The sequence below is a fragment of the Ochotona curzoniae genome, unplaced genomic scaffold (assembly GCF_017591425.1).
Source record: "Ochotona curzoniae isolate NIBS_2020 unplaced genomic scaffold, NIBS_Ocur_1.0 contig_4792, whole genome shotgun sequence".
NCBI classification, from domain to species: domain Eukaryota; kingdom Metazoa; phylum Chordata; class Mammalia; order Lagomorpha; family Ochotonidae; genus Ochotona; species Ochotona curzoniae.
In genome coordinates, this window is record NW_024466389.1 from 11,957,303 (window position 1) to 11,966,163 (window position 8,861).

The following is an 8,861-nucleotide window of genomic DNA, read 5'->3' on the forward strand; positions in this document are numbered from 1 at the left end:
TGCTTCCCAGAGTCTGCACTAGTGGGAAGCTGGAGTCAGGAGCTGGAGCTGGGAGTGGGGCCCCAGCAGCGTCACTGGGAGACTCCAGATCCACTCCCTTCATTTGTTAGCTTAAAAAACCCACACAAGACACTTATCTTGATTCTCCAGGCTGTCTACCACTCTGCTATTTTCTTTTAATAAAAGATAGTCTCTGTTCCTAGCTCGCTTCTTCCTTGTGGAAAGCTGGGGCCGGAGCGGGGGAGATACCAAAACTAAAATGGGGGGACAGCACTCTTAATTTCCAGGGTTCCAGTTTTATACACTCAGCAAAACAGCTCAGACTTCAGTCATATCTGCAAGCAGGGAGTTGAAGCAAAGCTAACAAGGCGCCTTGGTCAAAGCAGCACTGAAATAGGGAGCTGGCGAGGAGCACGGTCTGCCCCTGGTTAGCTCACTAGACAGAGCACAGAGGTTCACCTTGCATTAAGGGAAGCATGAAAATGCTCCCAAGGACGCACTGGGGGCGGCATGCACCCTGGGCAAGGGGCCCTTTGCCTCTTCCGGGAGCCTCTTCTCCACAGCTTCCCAGCCTTGCGTCTGTCACCCCAGCTTATCTTGTTTGGACACATTCTGTCACCCACAATATTTCTTATGAAAATTTAAGAAGACTCTGTTTTAACAAAGTTGGAGAAATGTGATATCTTTGTGAGAAAGAATGAAGTTCTTACCTAATACCATGTATAATAATCACCTAAAGTAGATCCAAGACCAAAGTGTAAGAAAGTACAATGGGCCAAAGTTTCCTCACACTGGATTTGGCAGTGAGCGCTTGGAAGAGACACAAAGGACCCAAGAAACAAGAACAGCAAAGGCCACTTTCAACCAAACACTGCTTTCAACAGGGCAAAAAAATCAATCCACAGAGAACATACTTGCAAATCACATATCTGATAAGGAATTAATATCCAGAATATATACAAAATTTCAAAGAATAGAAACAAACAAAAAAACCAAACAGCCCAATTCAAAATTGGGCAAAAGACTTAAATAGACATTTTTGGTAAATAGTTATTTATTTGAAAAGAATAACAGGGAAGAAGAGAGAGAGAGCGCGAGAGAGCAAGGGAAGTTAGTTCTTCCATCTGCTGGCTTATTTTCCAAATGGCCAGGAGTGGGCTAAGTTGAAGCCAGCAGCAAGGATCTTCAGCCTTGTCTCCATGTGGGTGGTTGGGTCCCTAGTTCTTGGACCATCATCTGCCACTTTCCCAAGCACGTTAGCATGTAACTCACTAACAAGTGAAGTAATCAGGACTCAAACCAGCACTCTGCTATGGTATGCCAGTGTCCCCAGTGGTGGCTTCACGAATTGCACCCCAGTGATGGCTGTCTAAGTAGACATTTCTTCCAAGAAGGTAACAAATGGACTGTAAGCATATGAAAAGGTATTCAACATCACTAGTCATGAAAGCAATGCAAATCAAAGCTACAGTGAGAATCTGCTTCACACCAGTAAGATGACAATCAAATAAGAAAAAAAAAACAGAAAATGATAGTGCTGGTGAAGGCATGGAGAAATTGAAACCCTTGCACATCATTGGTGGGAATGTAAGATGGTATAACTGCTGCAGAAGACAATATGGCATGCTCTCAAAAAGTTAGAAGAACTGCCATGTGATCCTGCAATTCGGCTTCTGGGTGGATGCCCAGGAGACTGAAACCAGGGTCTCAAAGAAAGACTTGCACATCATGTGCTTGTGTGCGGCATTATTCACAATGGTTAAAAGGCGCAGGTGCCCCAAGTGTCCATTGAGGAAAGGATGGAGGGGAAGCCACCTGTGGCGTGTCGAGACTCAGCCTTCAAGGGAAGGAACCTGTGATCTGCTAAAAGGGCTGAACCTTGAGGTAATTGGGCTAAGTGAAGTAAACCGGAAACAGAAAGACAGATACTGTGTGCTCCAGTTTTGCAGGATGCTTGAAGCCGTCAGATTCGTAAGGAAGGGAAACAAAGCAGTGGCCGACAAGGACATCCACCATCTGGAGTCCCCCATCAAGTCTACTGCACTTGTTGTGTATCTCACTAACCTTCCATTTATCCACCCACCAATTCATCCTTATTCTGTGCATTTTATCTATCTACCTAATTATATATTTATTAATTTATATCGGAGCGACAGCTATACAGAGTGGGGGAGAGACAGAGAGGATCTTCTGTACATTGATTCATTCCCCACGCGGCTGCCAGCTGGAGTTGTGCTGATCTGACGTCAGGAGCCTGGAGCCTGGGTCTCCCACGCAGGTGCAGGGTTCCAAAGCTTTGGGCCGTTCCTCAACTGCCCTCCCAGGCCACAAACAGGAAGCTGATTGGGAAGCAGGGCTTCCCGGATTAGAACAGGCACCCTGATGAAATCCTGGTGTACTCAAGGCGAGGACTTTAGCCACTAGGCTATTGTGCGGGCCCAATTTTCATGCATTTTAAAGTAAGTTGTAGACATTAGTGCACTTTTCCTAAAATACCACCCTTCAAATACTATGAATGTTATTACCCAGCCTACAATATTTCCCTAGCTTGTTTACACTCAATGGGATGTACACACTGTAATGGACATTCTCCTTCTCTGTTAAACCTGCCGACTCAGGCCTTCTTTGTCAGCATGCTGCAATGAACTCAGCGTTGTCAGGTCCAATGCGCAAGCCTCAGTCCTTTTTCTAAACTAAGATTTAATTATTTGAAAATCAGAGAGGCAGAGGGGGAGAGAGAGGGAACGAGAGGAGACAGAGAGAGAGAAAGATCCTCTATCTTCTGGTTCAGTTTCCAAATGGCTGCAATAGTCAAGGCTGGGCCAGGCCAAAATAGCAGCTTCTTTTCGAAGTCTGAGGTGGGACATGGGTGCAGGGGTCCAAGCACTTTGGCCACCTCCTGCTGCTTTTTTTCATGCACATTTTCAGAAAGCCAGATCAGAAATATAGCAGCCGGGACCTGAACTGGTGCCCATATGGAATGCCAGCATGGCAGGCAGTGGCTTTACCAGCTCTGCAACAGCACTGGCCCTAATCCTTAGTCCTTTTTGAAAATGATTTATTGATTTTACTGAAAGTTTGGGGTGACAGTCAGATGTAGAGAGAGAAGTGAGGGGGAGAGAAAGAGAGAGAGAGGAGTCTAATTGACATTTCAACTCAGGGTATATCTAATTGCACTTCTGTTCTTCCTCCAATCTCCACAAAACTCTTGCACCCTCCCTTTACTTTTAAAAAATACTCATTTTTTAGAATTGAGATTCATAGCAGCACTAAGAGAAGTCACAGAAATATTTCATTTATATCCCTGGGGTCTTACTCTTGCACATCCTCGTTTGTTCCCAATACCCCTGATCAGGCTGGTCCATTTGTTCCAACCAACGATAAGCCTGTAAGGAGGCACCATCATTGCCAGAAGTTGTAGGTTCACTGTAGGTGTCCTGTATTCTATGGACATTTGAACAAATGTATAAAGGCATGTGCCCACCATGGAGTCTGGAACTCTATCTAGACCTCCCACGTGGATGGCAAGGGCCCAAGAACTTGGGTCATATTCTGATGCTTTTTCAGGTGCACTAGCAGGAAGCTGGACTGGAAAAGGAGTAGCCAGGACTGGAACCGGCACGCTGATAACGGATGTCAGTGCTGCACCACAACCCCAGTCCCTTGATTACTTTATTACTGGATTCTAGAAGTTCTCTCTGTGTTTTAGACAACACTTTTATTGGTATGTTTCTTTGTGAATTCAGTCTTCTAGGCTGTGGCTTGTCTTCTTGTGGTCTTGAATGTCTTTGGCAAACCTTTACATTTTAATGCAGTCTAGTTTAACTGATTCGTTCAGCAGATTCTAAGTCCCTTACGTTTTCTCCTATGTCCTGTGAATACATTTGTTTTGCATATTGCATTTAGACCTATGGTCCATTATGTTTTAATTTTGGGGAAGAATTGTATGAGTCAGATTTTCACCCATTATAATCCAAGAGAAGCTACTTATAAAGGGAAAGATGTTTGACTTGGTTTGCAGTTTGTTTGTTTGTTTCACAGTGTAAGATCGAGCAGACCCCGCTGGTTTGGCCTCTGGGAGGCAAAGGGGATGGCAGAGCGTATGTGAAACAAGGATCATGTTGCAAGTCAGGAAGGATGGGTTGAGCCCAAGTTGAACTCTTGAATTTACATAACTACCCTCTCAGGAGATCCACCTGTTAAGCCTAGGGGTGGACTCCACTGACCTGAGGGCTTCCCATTAGGCTGACTTCCTAGCCACTGTGATTGGATGGCACTACCAGCCTCTCAGTGCTGGTAATCCAGTGCTGGTAATCCCTGATTGCGTGACTTTGGGACTTAACGGTCTGCAAGAGCTGGGGAGTTGCATCGTGCTCAAATCTCAGCAGAGTCTGTGTCTAGGTTTATTTCAGCCTTTGTCTCCTCAGCCAACACCTCAGGTTACACAAGTGAAAAATCTTGAAGCTGTCCTTGACTGCTGTTCTTTTACATTCTGCCAACAATTGATCAGAAGTGTAATTGGCTCCCTCTTCAAAACACACCATGGTCTAACCATTTCTTCACATTTCCTGGGCGGTCCTTGTCTGAGTCTGCGTGTTTCCCACCTGAACTGTTGGCGGTGGCCCCTTGGCCAAAGAACTCTGAGATGTTGAACTCTATGGACAAAGATTATAAATGATTGTAAGCTGTTAAAGACAGATTTGAAGAATCAAAGGAAAACATGTCCAAACAAGTATGACACCAATGTATCACCAAGTAGATATTGTTATTGTAAACATAAAAATCATAAAGAGAATCCTTGTGATTAGAATAAAAATAAGTGAAATAAAAAAATTTGTAAGGGAGGCCTAATAGCCAATTTGAAAAAAATAGAGGAGGAATCTGTGAGCTTGATGATAGATCAACTGTTATGATCCAGTTGGAGACACAAAAAGAATGGAGAAAAATGAATAGAGCTTACAGATTCATGGGACATCTTTGAATGTCCCAACACTACTTCTTTCCATAGTCACAGGTTTCTGCATCTATAAATTCAACCAATCCTGGGTCAAAAACTTTGAATGGGGCTGGTATGGTAGAGCTGGTAAAGCCACTGCCTGTGGTGCTGGCATCCCATATGGGTGCTGGTTCATGTTCTGGATGCTCCACTTCTGATCCAGCTCCCTACTAATGTGCCTGGGAAAGCAATAGAGGATCACATAAGTCCACAGGACCTTGTAGGAGGTCTCCATGCAGGAGAATCCGAAGAAGCTCCTGGCCTTTGGCTTTGTATTGGCCCAATTCTGGTCCCTGTGGCCATCTGGGGAGCAAACCTCTGGAGGGAAGACCTCTCTCTCTCTCTCTCTCTCTTTCTATAATTATGCCTTCCAAACAAATCTTTTCAAAAGTTATGCTATGCAGAATACACATGAATCAAATGTTGTATAGACATGTATTGTTACAGCCTTTGCTGCTACACAGATCTTCAATCTCTAACACTAGTTATTTGGCATTATTTGCCTTGCATCTCATTTATGTACTATTCAGGTCAGTCCTATAATGGTTGTTTCTTCACTACACATGTAGAGTCTATTTTGTTTGGTCACTAATTTTGAAATAATACAAGAATTCACATAGCATTAGCATTGTATAAAATATTTACAAGTAATCTAGAGATCATTTAAAATATACAATATACATTTTGTGTGCAGGTTATATGCATACATGATATTTCCTTTTTATTGACTATTACAGCATGACATTTGACATAAGGAACTTGATTATCTTTTGGTTTTGTTGTCTGTGTGGGGGTGGGAGTGGGGAGGGTTCTGGAACAAACACTTTGCAGACTTGAAGGAATGTGAATACGTGTATAATGGAGTTCTAGAAAAAGAAAGAGAAAGAAAAAGTATTTGAAGAAAGAGTGACTGGAAACTTCCCACATTTAGTTTACTAGAATGTATGGGTCCAAGGGCCACAGTGAACTATGGGAAGGCTAGATTGAGGGAATTGTGCATATAGAGACATTACAATAACATTCCCTAAGCCAAAGATAGAGTCTTGAAATCAGCAAGAGGAAAATTACTCTTCATGTACAAGGAATCAAGGTTAACCACTGGCCTGTTAGTAAAAATCATGGTGACCGGAAAACAATGTAACGTACCATTCATCTAAAATGCTGGAAGAATTGACAAAATAATTAAAATGGCACCAAAAACATATCCACTTAACACAAAAGAAGGTTGTAATGGAAGAAAAGAACAAAAACTGTAACATACAGAGGACACATGGCAAATGATGGGTGTAAATCATGCATTATCAGGAACTACCTGAAATGTAATTTGATTAAATATTGTAATTAAAAAGCAGAGGTTAGAAGATCGGACTAAAAATGTTCCAACTATGTGTTGCATAGATGAGGAGCGATTTCAATTCAAGGATGCCAATGATTTAAAGTAAATCAATAGAAAAAGATACCATGAAATTGTGACTGAAAGAGAGAGTTGGAGTGGCTGTGCAAGTATCATGCCCAGTAGACCTTACGACAACAATTGTTACCAGGGAAGATAATTATGAAAGAGTTGATTCATTAAGAAGATACATTCATTAAAAGCATGTATGTAACAACAGAGTTCCCAGATGCTTGAAGCAGCAGCTATCAGAACTGGAATGAGAAAGACTATTTAGCCAAAGTTTCAAAACTTCAACACCCGACTTTCAACAGTGGATGGAATAATAGAAGAGAAAATCAACAAGGAAATAGAAGACTTGCACAACTCTAAAAAAGCAATTAAACCAAACAGAATCCATGGAAGCCTCCACCCAACAACGGCAGAATATAAATTCTTCCCAAGGACATAAAGAACATTTCAAGAACAGACCATATGTCGGGCCATAAAACAGGTCTCAATAAATGTAAAGGTATTAAACTCATATAAGTTATGTTCTCTGACCACACGTAATAAAATTAAAAATCAATAATAAAGGGAAGTTTCAGAAATCTCCAAACACATGGTAATTAGCAAATTCTTTAATAACCATGGGTCAAAAAAGAATCACGGGGGGAATTAGGGGATACTTTGAGACAGCTGAAAAGAAAACCATTAAAGAGCAACTAACATCGGTCTTCCACAAACTCTACAAAAAATAAAAAGATGAAATAAAAGGGGAGAAAGTGCTTCCCAACTGTATTTCAAGGCCACTATTATACTAATACTAAAATCAAAGGTGTCTAAGAAAAAAATGGGAATATATCTTTAGTCCAATGTTTCTTATAGATGCAGAAATCTTCAATAAAAAGCTATCCAACCAAAACCCTCAGTAAGGAAAGAAAGAGGAAGTATCTGTATTTTAAAGGACAAAGTAAAGCTATTTCTAGCCACAGATGATATAATCATTTATAGAGGCACTCCTAAAACATCCACCTGTGGATACCCCACAAATATGAGAGTCCTTCACAAAGTTCAAGGAAATTCGAATGAAAGTAAGTTAATTTGGTGCAGACAGGCTGTTTTTTTTTTTAATGTCCATGCATTGCTTTTTAATAACTGCCTTTCAATTCTTATTTTTATAAACTTCTTGAAGTACCTCCACATACTGTTAGATCTAGTAAATAGATTCAGCAGTTTTCAGGATGTAAGGGCAATACATAATCAATTCTGCTCTTTTTCAGGGCTTGGGTGGTGTGGCTTCCAGCAGCCTGGCAGCTGCTGGAGATACCTGAACCAGGTCGGACTCAATGCTTGGGACCCTAGCTACAGCCACCGCTGCCACATAATGAGCGAGTCCTGGGCTTTTGGGTGGCCAAGGTGCCAACTGGCACCCTGTTCTGCCCTGTATACTACTGGTGGCAAGTTCTAGGGTCTTGGGGGGTGTGAAATTAATGCCTGAGGTCATCCATGGGTAAGGCCACCGTGTGTGTAGGTGAGGAATAAATCCTAAGGGTTTCCCAATGGCAGGGTCATTGTACTTGCATATAAGTGAGGGGACAGAGACCCAGTGGTGTGGAGGGGAGAGACCAGATGATCTGTATGTGTCAGACTGATACACCTGCCTACATGGGGGTCCTGAAGAGGGCTTGTTATCATGGAACATTGCTGGCCACCACATGCCAGTTCATGTGAAAGCTAGGGCTGGGGACCTGTCTAGCAGGGCTAGATTCTAGTACCTGACTGAATGTCATAACAAGGGATGGGTCACATTAGGCAGAGCCATGACACTAACCAGGATGCGAGAGAACCAAATCCAGGGGTAGATTTTGTGGGGAATATGTGGGCCCAACCCTGTGGAAATACAAATTTTGCTGATTAGCTCAAGAGTTGAGGTGGGGATGGGCTGAGCTAGGTGTGACCATGGAACCTGCCATCATTCACAGGTGCAGGGACCAAGAACAATCTGGGCAGATTCAGACTGCAGCACCCACATGTGCATCCTAAAGCAGGGTGTGGGGCAGGCCAGGTTGCAGCATTTACCAGCTCATATAAGGCCAAGATGGAGGGGCAGGCTATACCAGGTTAGGACTTACCACCTGCTGGCATGTATGAGATCTGGGTCTGGGAGTGGGAATGTGGGAAACGCCCCTAGTGGGTCATTAACTCCCACTGATAATCACATGGTCCAGGCCTAGGGGTCAGGCAAGTTGGGTAAAGTAGTTGCAACAGTTGGCTAATGTGTGGGTTGGTTTTGGAAGAGAGCAGACTGGGCAGGGCAGAGCAAACCATAGCTGACTGACAAAGGCAAAAACAAAGGCTAGAGCACAGGTCATGCTGGGCTAGGCTGCCACACCTACTGGTTTGCATGAGCCAGGGATGGGAGCAGACTGAGCAGTGCTAGGTTCCAGCACCCACCAGCTAGAGTCAGGACTAGGGGCAGGCCAGATCAGG